The sequence below is a fragment of the Sinohyriopsis cumingii genome, chromosome 7, assembly GCF_028554795.1.
Source record: "Sinohyriopsis cumingii isolate HCF-2022 chromosome 7, ASM2855479v2, whole genome shotgun sequence".
NCBI lineage: Eukaryota > Metazoa > Mollusca > Bivalvia > Unionida > Unionidae > Sinohyriopsis > Sinohyriopsis cumingii.
Window position 1 is genome coordinate 40,959,916 of NC_142967.1, and position 16,498 is coordinate 40,976,413.

At 32.5% G+C, this 16,498-nt stretch overlaps 1 pseudogene across 1 annotated transcript in view; it reads right to left on the reverse strand.

Moving 5' to 3' along the window:
* Positions 1-600: 600 nt before the first annotated feature.
* LOC149795088 (papilin-like) overlaps positions 601-16,498 on the reverse strand; it is a 98,309-nt pseudogene continuing 82,411 nt past the window's right edge. Inside the window, exons 8-9 of the transcript XR_016422040.1 lie at positions 3,209-3,308; positions 601-989 (exon numbers count right to left, since the gene is read on the reverse strand). The product of XR_016422040.1 is annotated as a papilin-like (transcript). The remainder of the gene's footprint in view (positions 990-3,208; positions 3,309-16,498) is intronic.

The following is a 16,498-nucleotide window of genomic DNA, read 5'->3' on the forward strand; positions in this document are numbered from 1 at the left end:
TTAGATAATGAACGCATGCATTATGAGGAAACCAAGAAAGAAAACATCAAGTTGTAACAGATATCTCCCCTTCCCTCTATTTTATGCGAATCCAAGAAAGAAGACATCAAGTTGTAACATAAATCTCTCCTCTCCGTTTTTTTCTAAAATGAGAATTTAAGAAAGAAGACTCCAAGTTATAACTGGGATCATTTTGCTTCAACAACAATCGCTCTGCAGACGAACGAACCTTCCTTTCGTATTGTCAGTGTCGGATATGTTAAGATCAAAATCAAGTTAATAATTAAAATGGACTAATTTATAAGTTATACAAGCAATGTTTGATGTTAAAGTGGAAATATAAAAATAAAGAAGTGGCAGTTACCAGGACTTTTGTATCAAATACGAATACTTCAATAGACACCAATCTCTAATATCAAAGATTACTCGTTAATTTTATCCTCACCTGTTTATTGCTGGTGTTTAATTAACGTCTTTCCTGCAATCTAATTAGCTATATATATATATATATATATATATATATATATATATATATATATATATATATATATATATATATATATGTCCAAATTCAATAACTTTTGCAATAGGAAAGAAAACGACAGTTAGACGGTGCATTTAATGCTACTTTATTTTGCAAAACGTGTATCACAGGTTTAATTACTATGGTCGTAAAAAAGTTAATTGCAAGGTTTTGCCTTTATGGTCCTGAAAAAGGCTGTTGCAAGTTTAACTACTATGGTACAAAAAAGTCCATTACAAGTTTAAGTATTGTGGTCCTTAAAAAGACCATTACAAGTTGAACTGCTATTGTCCTGAAACGCCTAAGAAGCCACATGCATTATAGCATTGCCAACTGGACTGAAAATTGTTGTCGTTGCCTGCGCACCCTCCATACAAGAACTGCTCACATCTGCCTGTAAGGGAGTTGTAATACCAACGCTAGAAAGCAGCACGACACGGCCCAGTAACTGGTGGCTTGAAACATCCTGTAGGAAAATAGATGGAGTTACAACAGCACGAATTTACAAAGATATGTTCAGTAATACAGTATCTAGACAGTTGCTCTATTAGTAGTCAGCTCGTGATAAATTACTACCCAAACGTATCCTCACGGGTTAATTTTTGGCAGACATATTGTGAATTAGCATGAGAAATGAATATATAATATGAAATCCAATCCACGAAATAGCAAGGAACCAAATGGATTTGCACATGAAAACAGATTAAGCTATTAGAGCGTAGTACCTTTATGTTTTCAAGGGTATCGTGCATAGTAACATCATCTCAATGCAGTTTACAATTACCAATGCTTGTAAGTGTATACAATGCAACTGAATGGTCTGCATCAGTTAGTACGATGATAAGTTGACAATATTATTTCATGCTATCTCTGAGACATTGTAGGGCTCACTGAAAATACCATCCAAAGTGATTTATACAGATGAAGCAACAGAAAGATGTAATAGAGATTGGATTTCTCAGTATGTAACTTTAAGGACGCGATGTATTACGGGTTTGAAGTTTTAAATGTGTAAGTTTAAGGAAGCGATGTAATATGAATTTGGAGTTCTCAATGTGTAACTTAATGGACATAATGCAATACCAGTTTGGATTTGCAAATCTTTAACTTAAAGGACATAATCTAATCCGAGCTTATAGTTCTCAATGTGTAACTTTAAAGATATGATTTTGACACGGGTTTGGAGTTCTCAATCTGTAACTTTAAAGATATGATTTTGACACGAGTTTGGAGTTCTCAATCTGTAACTTTAAAGATATGATTTTGACACGAGTTTGGAATTCTCAATCTGTAACTTTAAAGATATGATTTTGACATGAGTTTGGAGTTCTCAGTGAATACCTTTAAGGATATGATCAAGAAAATCACCTGTCACACACACACAGATATATATATATATATATATATATATATATATATATATATATATATATATATATATATATATATATATATATATATATATATATATATAAGATACAATATTAAAGTATGCGAAAACTTCTCACCGGAAAACAGCAAATAACATGAAGTCTTCTCTTTAAATACAGACGTTTGCTAGCAATACCACTCATATCTGAAGGCAGTCATTTTATATCAGTGACTCGGAGATCTCTTTCAAGATAATGCTGTCGATGAAAATCACAATAAAGTTTATTAGCACTGACATGTAGATTATTTAGTTAATAAACTATAAAAATGGTTTATTTGCAGCGTTCACCTCCAACCCCAAAATCCTTTAGGTTTAGACTTCAACTTTACACAGGCTGCTAAAATTTTACTTGGTCAATACCCAATCCGTATTTTTTGCTTTTATTTTTATTTTATTCTTCCAAGATCGATCGCCTCCAATTGGTATGGACTTTTAATTCAGGACATGTTTTGTTTGTGCTTTGTCCTGGTACATGTTTCAATTTAGTCATTGGTCAAACGTTTAGATCACCTTGGTTGTTGGCCTGTGATACTGACCAAAGTGTAAACAAGGGTTTTCCCGACGCAATAGAAGTAAGGAGGTTAGATGGTCGCAATCTTTATTTCTATTTCACCATATTCATTCGTGAACAAGAGGTACTTCTAGTTGACTAATTCTTGTACGATACTGACACATTTGATGAGAACATCAAAGACAACCCTGCTGTTGCACAAAATTCAGTGATCGGAGAGATTTACTTGAAAAAGTATATAGAAACAATTAATTTGCCCTGTTCTCAAGTAGTGACTCAACAATAATTAATTTAACACAAGAATATAGTACATATATTATGAAACTTTTTATTTCAACAAAATATAGAACGGTTAAGGATGAACGTTCTATACTGCCTTGAGAGTCATAGAAATCACGGTTAATATTTGATTTAGTTAACATTGTTAGCTTTGTTCGTTGTCGTCTACCTTAAGGCCGAGTAAAGAGTACCACCTTAAGGCAGAGGGAAGAGTATCACCTTAAGGCTGAGTGAAGAGTACCACCTTAAGGCTGAGGGAAGAGTACCACCTTAAGGCCGAGTGAAGAGTACCACCTTAAGGCTGAATGAAGAGTACCACCTTAAGGCTGAGGGAAGAGTACCACCTTAAGGCCGAGTGAAGAGTATCACCTTAAGGCTGAGGGAAGAGTACCACCTTAAGGCTGAGGGAAGAGTACCACCTTAAGGCCGAGTGAAAACTACAAGTGTAAAATCAGATGCTTACTCTTGATACTTGGTGGGTACCAAGGACGAACAGCTTGTGAAAACTCCATGCAGAGTATCAGGAAGCACAAAATGGATAAAGCTTGGTATTTCATGGCAGGCTATTTCCTAATCTGTAAATAGAGGCAAATAATTAAAAAAAAATGAAGTAAAAAGATACGCAAGCTTGTTACGCTTACATATGTCGCAAGTAAAGAAAAGAATTCTACGAATGACTTTCCGTTGTATATCTAAAGAGGATGTCGGGCAATATACTTGCACAGAAAGATTATATAAGACAATATAGATACAGGTAAAGGCTATATCTGGAAAGACACGTACACAGAAAGAGCATGTAGAGCAATATATGTACAAAGAAAGCGTATGTCGGGCAATATAGGCATAACACAAAGAGTATATCACATTTATAGGTACAAAGAAAGCATATGTCGCGCAGTATGATCCTCAACACTGCAACCTTCCATAATTGAAATGCTCTGGTAATGATTCGTTGTTCTTTTAAGAGTATAATTATCATTACATTTCAGGTCTCAGTAGATCTTATAAATTCGTGGAACAAAAAGAAAAGGAAAATATCAAATCTGTTAAAGATGCTTGCTAATTTATTATAAGAAAACGATTTTTAACATATTTCAGTTCAATTGTTATAATATTATTTGCTTTTTGTGTTTATTTATTCTAAGATGTCTTCATATGAAGGGCATTTCGGTTTTCTTACAACTGTCAACACAGTTTACCATATGAAAGATGCACCTCATATTTTACTCAGAACACATTGCCCATCTTATTCAAATGTAGTTATAGGAAATACGGATCAATATGATGGACCATGCTCGTCCTTCCCAAATATCTTGTAGTAACATTTACTTCCTTCCACTCCAGGCCGCCAGATAAAAGAAAAGATCTTAACATTTTTTTCTCAGATTCAATGGGCACTACATGAGAACGTAATGATGTGTTTCTTGTGTTTTTGTTTTTAAACAATTCTCTTGGTACTAGACTTGCAAGTTTAAGACTGTGTCACTTAAAAGCATCATGCAATTTCATTTGATCGGAATACACAATAACTAATTAAGTGAAAAATAAATCAATAATTATATTTCGTATCCATTTTGGCGATGAAAATAAAAAGAACCATAGTACTTACGTACTGGTATCGAAACAAAGTTCAGTAACCAATGTACAGCGTGTGACGCTCTTTTAATATAGCCCGAACTTTATCTTTGTTCTGCTTCTGAGCAATTAATCATTGAGGCGATTGATATAAAGCAGTTGCGAGGTTGATAGACCATGACCTCTGGAAAACTAGGAACATAAAAAATGACTTTTCTTTAACGTCATACTATTCCAGATGACAGATCATGTTCGAATGACGTATTTGCATACATAAGTACATTTACCAGTGAAACAATCAAAATAGACATATTGTATAGTCTTTATGCGCGATCATGCGTTTCAAATGCAAACTCGATAAAAATCTACTTCTATGAACACTATAATCCATATCGTAGACCTATCCAATCAGCATTTACTTTTACCGTGGATATGTTGATTGATTATAATATGACAAACCGAACTTGATATATTTCTTGTTTACTAGCTTGCTTTTTTTGCAATTTTCATTGTAAATAAAATCTGATAAACTGGTTTATGGGATTCTCTTAAGACTTGTTTACATCATGTCTGAAGAAAATGGTATACAGATAAAAGATTCCTTTGAATTTCGCAAAGCATGAAATTTGGAAAACAGTAATTAAGAAAATGATTTTCAATATTCCATTTGTCAGTAAATACCCATAATATTCAGATTATTTCTACCATAATTAAACACCAAATGAATTTAATGAGTGTCCACTATAATTTAACACCAAATGAATTTAATGAGCATCCATTATAATTTAACACCAAATGAATTTAATGGGTATCCACTATAATTTAAACCAAATGAATTTAAAGGGAATCTAGTATAATTAAAGACCAAATGAACTTTCCAAGTATAGTTTATAGTTGCCTTTTAAATGAAATTAAAATCATTCCTAGCCTAGGCTGCCTCAACGTGTTCTTGGTAAAGGCACTTAAATCCTATTACGTCTGCAACAAATGGTCAAATAAAGTGATAAAAATGCCGTTGAAAACATGCCAAGACAACCAATGTATTTGGACTGCAGTTCTAATGTCGGACCGACCAGATGTATGGATGTTTCCGCATTATTCAATTACGGGTGTACAGGTAGATAATCCCAAAAGAACATATACATTTTTCTAATATTTAATATCACAGTTTTAGTGCCACATTTTTTCATTGTGGATTTCTACATTTACTGCTGAGTTTTGAAATTAAAAAATCATGATAACTGAGAGATAGATAAGGGAAAATAAAAAACCAAAAGTATCTGCCATTAGATTTTTGTCTGTTTCTATCGATTTCTTTATTGATTTCATCTAAATGCAAATTGTCTTTGATAAATACAGACTAATGTAAGATTTCTTTGCAAAATCGGCCAGGCAGCTCTGCGGTGTGCTTTATTCTTTCTCTCCATATTTCAAGAAGTTCCTTTTAAAAGTTTCCAATGTCGCACACCGCGCACATTGATAACAGCTTCGTTCTGTATATTAGACTAGTAATTTAATATTTGAAAGGCAACATTACAGTTTTTTAAAAATGTCCTCATCTTAATTACTGCTACTCTATTTATATGAAATGATCACAACTGTACCTTCTTTGAGTTCTTCAAAATAACCATATTTGTATCCGCTTTGAGTTATAAAAAATTATGCCATTTATATCCTTTTTTAGTTATTAGGAATGATCACATTTATATCCTTTTCGAGTTAGCAGAAATGATCACATATGTATCCAGTTCGAGTTATCCGAACTGTACAAAATAAAACCTATCCTTTCAGAAGAAACATGGTCACCTTCGTTTGTAATAAGTTTCATCTAAAAATTATCCTGGTTGTAACCTACGTGTAAACTAGGATCTGGTTTCACTAAAAGTCTCAAAGGAAAGGTGCACAAATTGTTTTTTAATTAAAAAATTTAACACATGAAAATCTTTTTATTCTTGACAAGAAATGTTTGAGAAATTCCTCAAATTTAAGAAAATTATTAAAATCTCCTCAAAGATGAGGCAAGACCCTTTTAAGGAGATTTCAGTTTTATATCTGGGGTTTATTCCCTGGAGTTCGTCAAATATTATGTAAAAATAATAGCAATACAAATAAGAAAGATATTCAAAACTGTATTTGAGGAAGAAATTAGTGGAATTAGGGGTTGAACATTATGATAGACAGACAGACGGAAAGAGAGAGAAGGAGATAGAGTTGATTGGAGACTAACTTCATGTACTCTCATATGTATACATTAATCGAAGACTAAATAAAAGATACATTAACCACTCTATATATAGCTGTCAGAGACGTTTATGTCAAAATATGTATCTACATAAAAAGCAATAAATGTACATTTTAATACACACCATATCTAACATCTCATAGACACATGTAACATGCTCATATATGAATTAAAATGACAATATCATCTGCTATAATAATAATGATAATAATAATAATAATGATAATAATTGATAATAATAATAATAATAATAATAATAATAATTTATAATAATAATAATAATAATAATAATAATTTATAATAATAATAATAATAATAATAATAATAATAATTTATAATAATAATAATAATAATAATAATAATAATAATAATAATAATAATTTATAATAATAATAATAATAATAATAATAATAATAATTTATAATAATAATGATAATAATAGAGACAAAGAAGACGAAGAATAATCGCTGAGACTTAATTCTCCTTTGGTTTGGTGTTTGACCGTACATCAACACAGGTAAGAAGTTGATTAATTAGTACCGAAGCAATTAGATTACATTGTTTTCCAAATGATGCACCATGGTGGGCGACTCAGGATGATCGAATGGTAGGATTCAAATCCGCACCCTTTCGGTCGGAGTCCGGCACGCTAACCATTCAACCAAAGCGGTTTCTATATCAGGCGCCTCTTGCGATACATACAATGGTGCATAACGCCTGTTTTACATCGCCGAGCGCATATAATACACATAATTGAAAGATAGGAGAATCAGTCATTATTATTGATTTATAACATCGAAACATCAACTTTTCGTTTGAATGATGGATCTACCTTTTCTAAATATATACGCACCAATGATCACAGAAACAATTAGTTAGAATTTATTGTAGTATGGAGTGAAAAGTGACAGCGAAGATATATATGGTTAGAACAGTATTGCGAAATCTCGTATGACTGAGCATCAAAGATTATGAAACCTTCGACTTTTTGAAAAACATAGCTTTTTAATGCGACAGATGTAGTAAACACAATGCATTGGAATGACTTCAAACATGCACGTCATGAGAATTTGTTTTGATCACGAGATCAGAGGGAAACAACTACATCCAAAAAACAGAAAAAATGGTACACATAAAAAATTTGATAAGGCGACTAAACTGTTAGCTGGGTAATACATGACATTTCAAAAGTAAACGAAAAGAATTAAAATGGAAACATATGAGGCTGTTTCAAATAACATTAGCAAGAAACAGTCAAAGTAGTGCTAAAGCCTAAAAATTGGTGTGCAAGAATGCGAACAAAATAAATGGCTATGAAAATCGCATAGATACTGGCGCAGTCACGAGGACATTTATCTGCTTTAAATTTCATTCAAAGACCAAGTCACACAAACAAAGAGTCCACTATGCAATCACAAAGAAGTACGATAAAATTAATAAAAAAATCAGCTAATTTGAGACATTTCTTGTACATGATTTGGATGAATGGAAGCTCAGTTACAGATGACAAGACTCTTTATCCTAGAATAAATGGAGTCCAGATTGAAAGTACTTACTAGTTCAGTACCATACACATGTCCTGCAACACATTTTAATGTACCTAATTGCTTAACTCACCTTCACGATGTAAACATAGGAAATGAGTTTAATGAGATAAACGTTTTCTACACTGGAAATTGAACAGTTTTCAAAAGTACACTATAAAATTTGACGGCGATGAGGCAGTGAAAAGCAACAGAACACTGTGTGACATGACATGTTGTCAAAGTCAACTAAACTGATTGTGTAGATGGCGGCATCTAGTTGTGGGATTTCATACATGTAAGTGACATAAATGTTTTTGAGTTGGTCATTTCAGTTTACAAATTTCACGTTTACTTCCAAATGCGAAAAATGTTGTCTGAATGCAAAATATCCTTATCTGATGAGGATGCATTAAAATTTATTAACAATAACTTCGATTTAAAACAAATTAATTTGATACGCAACAATTTTGAAATTCCACCACTTAATTTTGCTGAAATCCAGTAGGTCGTTTAAATCGGAATATAACCCTACCATTAATATTGTGAATACCAAAGGAGGTATTATAAAAGCTGATCAACAATTAATAACAGTAAAACACTATACTGTATAGGACAAACATGAAGACAAAGTGGGTAACACTTATGTATATAAATGACTATGATGATGATATTTCTACTACCAGGTCTATTACAAATGTTCCACATTCATAAGTTGTCTCGGACTCGATGACCCATGGCGAATTAAAGACTCCGCCAAAAGAAGAGTCTCATAAAATAAATTCATAAAATAAACAAGCTATCATTAATGTTGATGGTCACGGTTGATGGAACTGATATAGTCTGCTATTCGAAATAATTGAATTACCTCTAAATCTTGTACTTGCTTTGTTTGCACCTTTTGCCAAATATGAGAGTAACAAACCCACTGATGACAAAAGAAGTAATGTATTCAGCGAGCAAATGAAACAATTTGTCCAGCAATATTGAATAGCCAGTCTATCACACTACCATCAATTCCAGGAAACACTGATGCTGCTTTCTTTGCCAACTCAAAAAATAATTGGCTAAATTGTTAGATCCCTTTTAGATCATGTCAAAATATGATTTATCTGGAAAAGGTTGGGTTGGTGGGTATGGCTGAACATGGAAGCAGATATCGTTGCACCCATTTCTTTCAATACCTATTCAGCCGATCGCCTGGTGGTATTTTATTCATACCTCCTGAATTGATTTTCCAGCAGTTTGTCCGAAATTGCTCTACATTTGCTTTAAATGTCCAGCTAATTGGGCCTTTGCGTTTCCAACTCTTTACAATTATTCATGTAATGAGCCACATAGTTAGGGTCTGTTTCCTCCCTGTCGTTTATACCAAATTTTTCAGTGTGTTTTTCATACGTTTGAACACCAAGTTTCATAAACTCTACTTCAGAGTTGACCACTTATACAGTATTTGCATTACCTCTTATGTCTCTTTGCTTCTGAGTACAGAATGATCCTATTCACTTCTTTAAGTAAAGCTGGTTTCTGCCTCCCTGGCCTGTTTATCAAATGGTTCGTTTTTGTCATCTGTTCACATCACGATGATCTCAGGCACCTCTGTTTGTTGCCTGATGGAAACTGATGAGTTCAGTAGTATATTTTGATTGTGTCTCATTATCAACAGATTCCTCACTGGGTGACGTCAATTTCTTATCCCACCTTGTCCAACACGATATTGTTAAACAAAACCCTATCTTTATGTTATCGGACATGGTTCTAGGAGCCAACATTTCTCTAATGTCACCTTTCCATGCAACTTGAAATCAGGATTACATAATACCGAGTTCTTGCATATATTTTCCCATAACTGTTAATATATTCTTACTGATCATTATTTATTTTAAGTCCCACTTTTATCCGTTCCTTTTAGTCATCGATGAGTCTCAGTTAAACGATTTGCAAACTTCCATTTAATTGAAATACTGCTGCACTAAAAGTACTAGACTGTCAGTAAAATCCACATTTATAGCCACCACATTATCTTCATTCACAGGATTTTCAAACTTCTTGCAGTTCAACGTGGTAACCACCTACATCCATATTTAAGTTATTTCAGTACCAAAAAATAGATAAGTCACAAAAGTATAAGAATGGGATTGATTGCAGATAAATAAGAGAAAACTTTAAACAGGAATTGATCTCAGCAATAGTAAATGTGAGTTAAAAAGAAATAACCAGTAGACTTATGCATTTGACCGGATGCTTGTCATTCAAACTACGCTTGCCTCTACCTGCCATAAGCACTAATTGATTAAAGTGTGAACATATTCACTTGAACAAATCAACAGTTAATGATGTGGAAATAAATAAATTGATAATGAATAGCTTTTTTAAGATGATCATTCCAAATCCTTTTGTCAAATTCACCATAGACTACCTGATAGCCAATGGACATTTACCTGACAATATTATAGATTTTGTTATTAGATAAATAGCGTGTAAGATGAACAAAAGAGCAACACAGGATCATTGCATTTCTGGAGCAGGCCTTGCCACAGAGCGTTTATGCTTGCAAACAGTAACATAGATGAAAAAGATTTTCTTAAGGACATAAACAGTACAGAATCTTTTGTAAAATATCCTCCCCCCAATAAATACCCAACACACAATCGTTATACAAAGCTTTCAAATGGTTAGAAGCAGACATGGAACAGCTAAGGCTGTTTAGGTGTTTCAACAGCTATATGTTGTTTCTTTGGATTAGCTACTGGTAAAGTTGCCCCACTAAACTTCACCGAATTGGGCACAACAGTCATCATAATTTTTCAAAAGCTGCCAAGAAAACATTGATTCATAAAAAGATTTTGAAATATGATGAAATATTCAAATCATCCATCGTAAGGTTAAAACGTGTAAATGGAGTTGTCACTTTACTTTGTTTCATACTAATATTATTGGTTATTATAAACAATTCATGAGGGATTCGATTAACAGACTGAGTATTTAAATCAGGGATAAAGGGATAATGGCAACATAATGATTTTTACATGTTTGTAACGTGTGAATTCTCTGTGAAGTGAAACAATGTTTACAAAGATAATATGGTTAGGTCCAAGTGAACTTTTAAGTATAGAGAAAAATGGAAAAAGATACAACACTAAGTCAACAATTAACATTTTTCAGACCTCAACAAACTCAACGAATGCAATATTTTATGGCATACAAAGATTTATGGTTGCCTGCATCGTTGAGAAAAAAACAGGATTGAACAAGGGCATCATGAATAAAAAAAATTCGGAAAGTTGAGTACAGAGGTTGCTGAAGCTGTACAATATATTGTATAATGAATGAAGTCTAGAATACCACTTGAATTTCAGATGCAAACAGTTCATTGCACATTGTATATATGTTGTCTCACAAGATTTCAGATTTAATATTAAACTCACCAAAGAGGATGAAGTGACAGAAGATGGTAACCGGGACAATGGACTTGAAAATGTTTGTTTGTGGTAGTATACCGTTACCTCTTAATCAACTGTATATCGGCCAATGACATGTACAGGAATGGAATTAAAGACATAACAGCTATTACATCTTTAACTAGCCTCAACCTTGATTCTCTCAAAATTAATCTAATTGGAGTTTTGATACGGTGAAGAAAGAATGGAGAAAATTATCCTGAAACGTTGTTCAGCTCAGCAATAGAAACAACGTTGTGACAATAAAAGTTTATATAATGTTTATTCCCAGAGTTTACAGATTAGGTAACAGTTGACTGAAGCAACTAAATAGTGTTTGTTTTTATGAGCTACAGAAACACATAAATGAGAAACGTCAGTGTTAAAACTTGGTACACTGATATTGGTCGCATTTGGATTCATTCGAAAAGTACTCACAATAACAGATTACATGGCACTGTTCGTAAACTTGCTAATGTGTAACAGGGTATTCACTCTCAAGTCGACGAAAAAGCAAGTACAGATGACCAGAAAATGTACATGTATTTAATTGTTGATGGAAAATTAACCATTCACAACAATCAATTGAAATCAATTGATTCTCTTTTAAGACGTCCAAGTTCTACAAAGCTGAATCAACGCCGTTGTGGAAGACAGCGGAAATGTATATGAAAGAACTCCATAACATGCTCATTTGTGGTGTGACTTATTGTGGTAAGATGTTTACAATAAATCTAATCGTGACTACAACGATGTCTTTATTCTGCAGTTATCACCCGTCCAAAGTTTATGTTGATGAAGACCTACAATAAAAACTAGATATTCAATGATAGACCTGTAATCGTGATAGACCCCGATGATGAAATGGATAAGTGCTTGAAGTTACTAGTTGATGTTTATCAATGGACCAATACTTTGTTTACGATTTATATTTGTGGGAATCGTAATGTCGTCCAAAAGAAAGTAATCAATTAATCCAAACTATATTTTAGTAGTAGACATTTTGAAGAATCAGTATCAGAGATCTGTCACGAATCTATGGTCTTAAACAAACTAACAGAAAGAAGCTCGACAAATTATTTAATGAAGAATATAAGACTTAAACTTAAAGTATTATGAATTAAATCCAAAGTAAGTCGAAAAGAATAGTGAATACCAGGCCTTGAATGTGCTGATATACCAATAACTTTGAATGTGTTGTCTTGCTGTATCACAACGATGTAATCCAGAGTGTCTTTGAATAAAGGCACAATAATCCCACAATATTTATTAGTCTAAACAGTCATATGAGCACATTGTATTTCTAATAAATTATTTAAATAAAAAGTTCCACTCAAATTAAATCGAAACATAACATTAACTATTTCTGTTGACTGAAATGAAAATAAAAACAGTAATATGAATATCAATAATTGTTCACTTCTCTCTTCACATACATATCCACAATTCTATGACGCAAAACAACCCCAAACTGTACACATATTACTTGTCAAGGCTGTACACAACCTATTTATTGCATCGCTATCCCAAAATAGAACCTACGATCATGGACAAAAATTAGCTATGTAATATGTTGTTTATAAACGATCTTTACACAGAATATAAATATATTTCATAGATCGTTCAGAAGTACAATTCTGTAATCAAAGATGTTAGGAAGAATACGTGTTTTTGATTGTAGTTTACATATATAACAGGAAGGCAATGGAAAAAGTCTTTCATAAAAACCACTTGATGATAGATGAAATGACATCAGATATTGCAGATACTTTGAAACATAACAAAAAATAAACAAAGTTTAATATGGCTACAGTTTCCCTTACAGTTCAAGGTAATGATATGATATTGAAGTAATGTCTTTACGTTATCAACCAAAAAATCTTGTCATCTTAGGAGCTGAGTGGAATTTTGTTAATTTTGATGTTGTGCATCTGGTGAGTGATTGCATGACTTCAATAATTTTGTGTAGTGGTTTACATCTGTTGATTGTTTGACACGAGTAAAGTAATTTCATGGTAATTTTCCTTGTGATTGAAAAGCAACCATTGTGCATGTAAAATTAAGAAATTTGTTTTGAAAACAAAGTTTTGAAAATTCATTTGCAAACTTTCTTTTCATCGTTATTAGTCTTGCATAAATGGATTTTTGCCCTCAAGACATAAAGGTATCTAATTGGTACACCAGGTAGTTCATCTTTGAATATTTCTCTTTCTTTTTCTGTGTACATATTTTGTTTTCGTACAGTGGTGTAATACCCTTCTAAACATTTACCAGTTTTTGTATCGATTAAGACAAATCATTCTCGTCCGCAACAATCTTCTCGGTAGTTCTTGAAATGTCCGTGTAACTGGGATGGTATCTTCAAACCGACCTAAAAATCTACCATGTGGCACTAACATCGTGGATATTTAGCAAGTTTGTTTAATATACAAATGTAATTTGTTTATCATTTTCTCATCTGTAGTTTTAAACCGGCATGTATCGACTCACTGCCCATTCATATGAATTGTTGAAAGTTTGATACATGATATGTGACATTGACCTTGGCATTTCATAGTTACCACCAAATTTTATATTTCTATTAACATCAACATGTGGGATCATACTAAAACCATCTCTTTTCCGCTTTGAATAATCAGGAATATGTCACTGCCTGTTAATAGTTTCAGTTCAACACCTGATATTGTTAAATTGGCATAAACAGTTAAACCGGGTGCACTGTAATAGCATACTGGGTAGAGTTTGTGTTAATTTATACATTCATTGCTGAACTCTTAAAATGTCCTAATGTAATCGTTTAGATCTTTGCCAGATTTTCTAATGACTGACATATGAATTGAAAACTTTCTTCTCAACTATTTGACTTTTTAACGGTTATTACTTTGTTATCCATCATGATGAAGAGATAACTATCATAATCTGTCAGGATATCAATGAATAGTGTGATGTGTTTTGGAATATATTAAATTCAAATTGCGGTCTCTATGAGTAGGGCCTCTGTAAATGTCATTCAAGTGATCAAAGTAACGAACGTTGTCTTTGAAAAGTATTCTGTCACAGATATTACATAGACTTTGCGAGTTAAAATGTTTCTCGTATTCATTTGTTATGACCACAGGGTATACAGTTTTCAAGGTGATGTAGATTAGTCTCGCTATCCTACCTAGCCAACTGTAACACACCTGAATGTAATCAGTACTTCTCTAAACTGTTGGTATCTAACATATGTGAATTGAATTCCCGCACAAGTACAAAACGATGGTGGGTTGTGATTAGCTGCTTTGATTGTCCAAATTTGTGTCGATGATAATACATGTGCTTCATCTGTTTCAACGTGTATACTTCAAAGTTGCATTAAAGACATATGGGATTTTGAAAAGTCGTTGATAGATTTTAAATTGGACAACTGATACTCTTGAGTTGTCTCACTGCAACATAGCCCTTTATGATCTGGTAACATTTCTAATTCACTTTACAAAAAACTGAAAGCAATTACTGCATATATTTTTTCGCCAATTATATTTGCTTATTTCTTGAATACTAATTTGGGAATGTTTTTATTCTGACAGAATATTTTAGTAGTTTTTATTCCATCTAATAGACAAAGTATTTGCCCGACATTTCAGTCTCAATCAGTCACTGCCCTCACATAAGACAAAATGGTATTGGTTTTCTTTCGTCACTTACTTTCCATTCCTTTCAATTGAATAATTTCTCCTATTAGTCCATCTTTTGTGGGTTTTACCTTTTAAAATCTAACTGAAATTTTCTCTTTTCTTTAAAAGCCATATCTCATCTTGGAAATCCGTTCTTTTACGCCCCACTAACTCGTACTATTCATTGTTGGCTAGGATTGTATTTTCGCCCCACCCACTGTTCACAGCTAGATAGTATTGCTTTTAAGCACAACAAATACTGTTCACTGCTGGCTATCATCGTAGGCTAGGACTGTCTTTTATACAGAACTCACTTATACTGTTTACTGTATACGAATATTTTCCAGTATCAGCAACAAGCTGAAATAAACTAGTTGACACATACTAGAGTTAAAAGGTTGAATTCCTGTAGAAACAGCCATGTAAAGTTTCGCAAACATAACCGCTTTTCTGTTTTATTTGTTTCTCTTGCCTATGTTTTGTATTTGCCTTTGAAAAAGACTCATTACAGAGTCGAAAGCGCTCAGTTAGCTAGGAACTAGTTTCGCACTCTTCGTTGTCAGTTTATTGCAAATATATATATATATATATATATATATATATATATATATATATATATATATATATATATATATATATATATATATATATATACTAGTTATTGTTCTGCAAAAGTTACTAGATGTACTTCAATAAGTGTAGGGTATCAATTAACTTTTCTCCCCAGAAAAAAGTATTTAAAACACGACATTTTGACTTACACCCTCACATTTCGTTCTGTTTGGTGATCCAACCATTCCTTGTGATGCTTTTCAAGACTTAATTTATCTTCTATTTCTCACGATAAAAGAGTTCATTTCGTCTCATACAGCACCTACTATTCATGTATATATATATATATATATATATATATATATATATATATATATATATATATATATATATATATATATATATATATATATATATATATATATATATATATTCTTATGTTACGTGTTTCGGCTCGAATAAACAGTAACACAAGAAAGAGTGAAAACAACAAGCCTTTGAAAAATTTAACAAATAATAGATTTCAGTGGAAAAATACTGTAAAATATTAAAATAAAATGACCTACGGTTTCCTGAATCAAATCCAAAAATAATCCAAGAATTATCCACAAAATAAAATATTAGAAGTCCTAATAATGATATGTTCTAAAGATTACAAGTTCGAGTCTCGACGAAGAATCCAAGATGGAAGGCGATGACGTATGCTGTAATTTGTACTGTGTTGAAGTCTACAGTTCCTTGTAGAAACACAATAATTAATCCTCC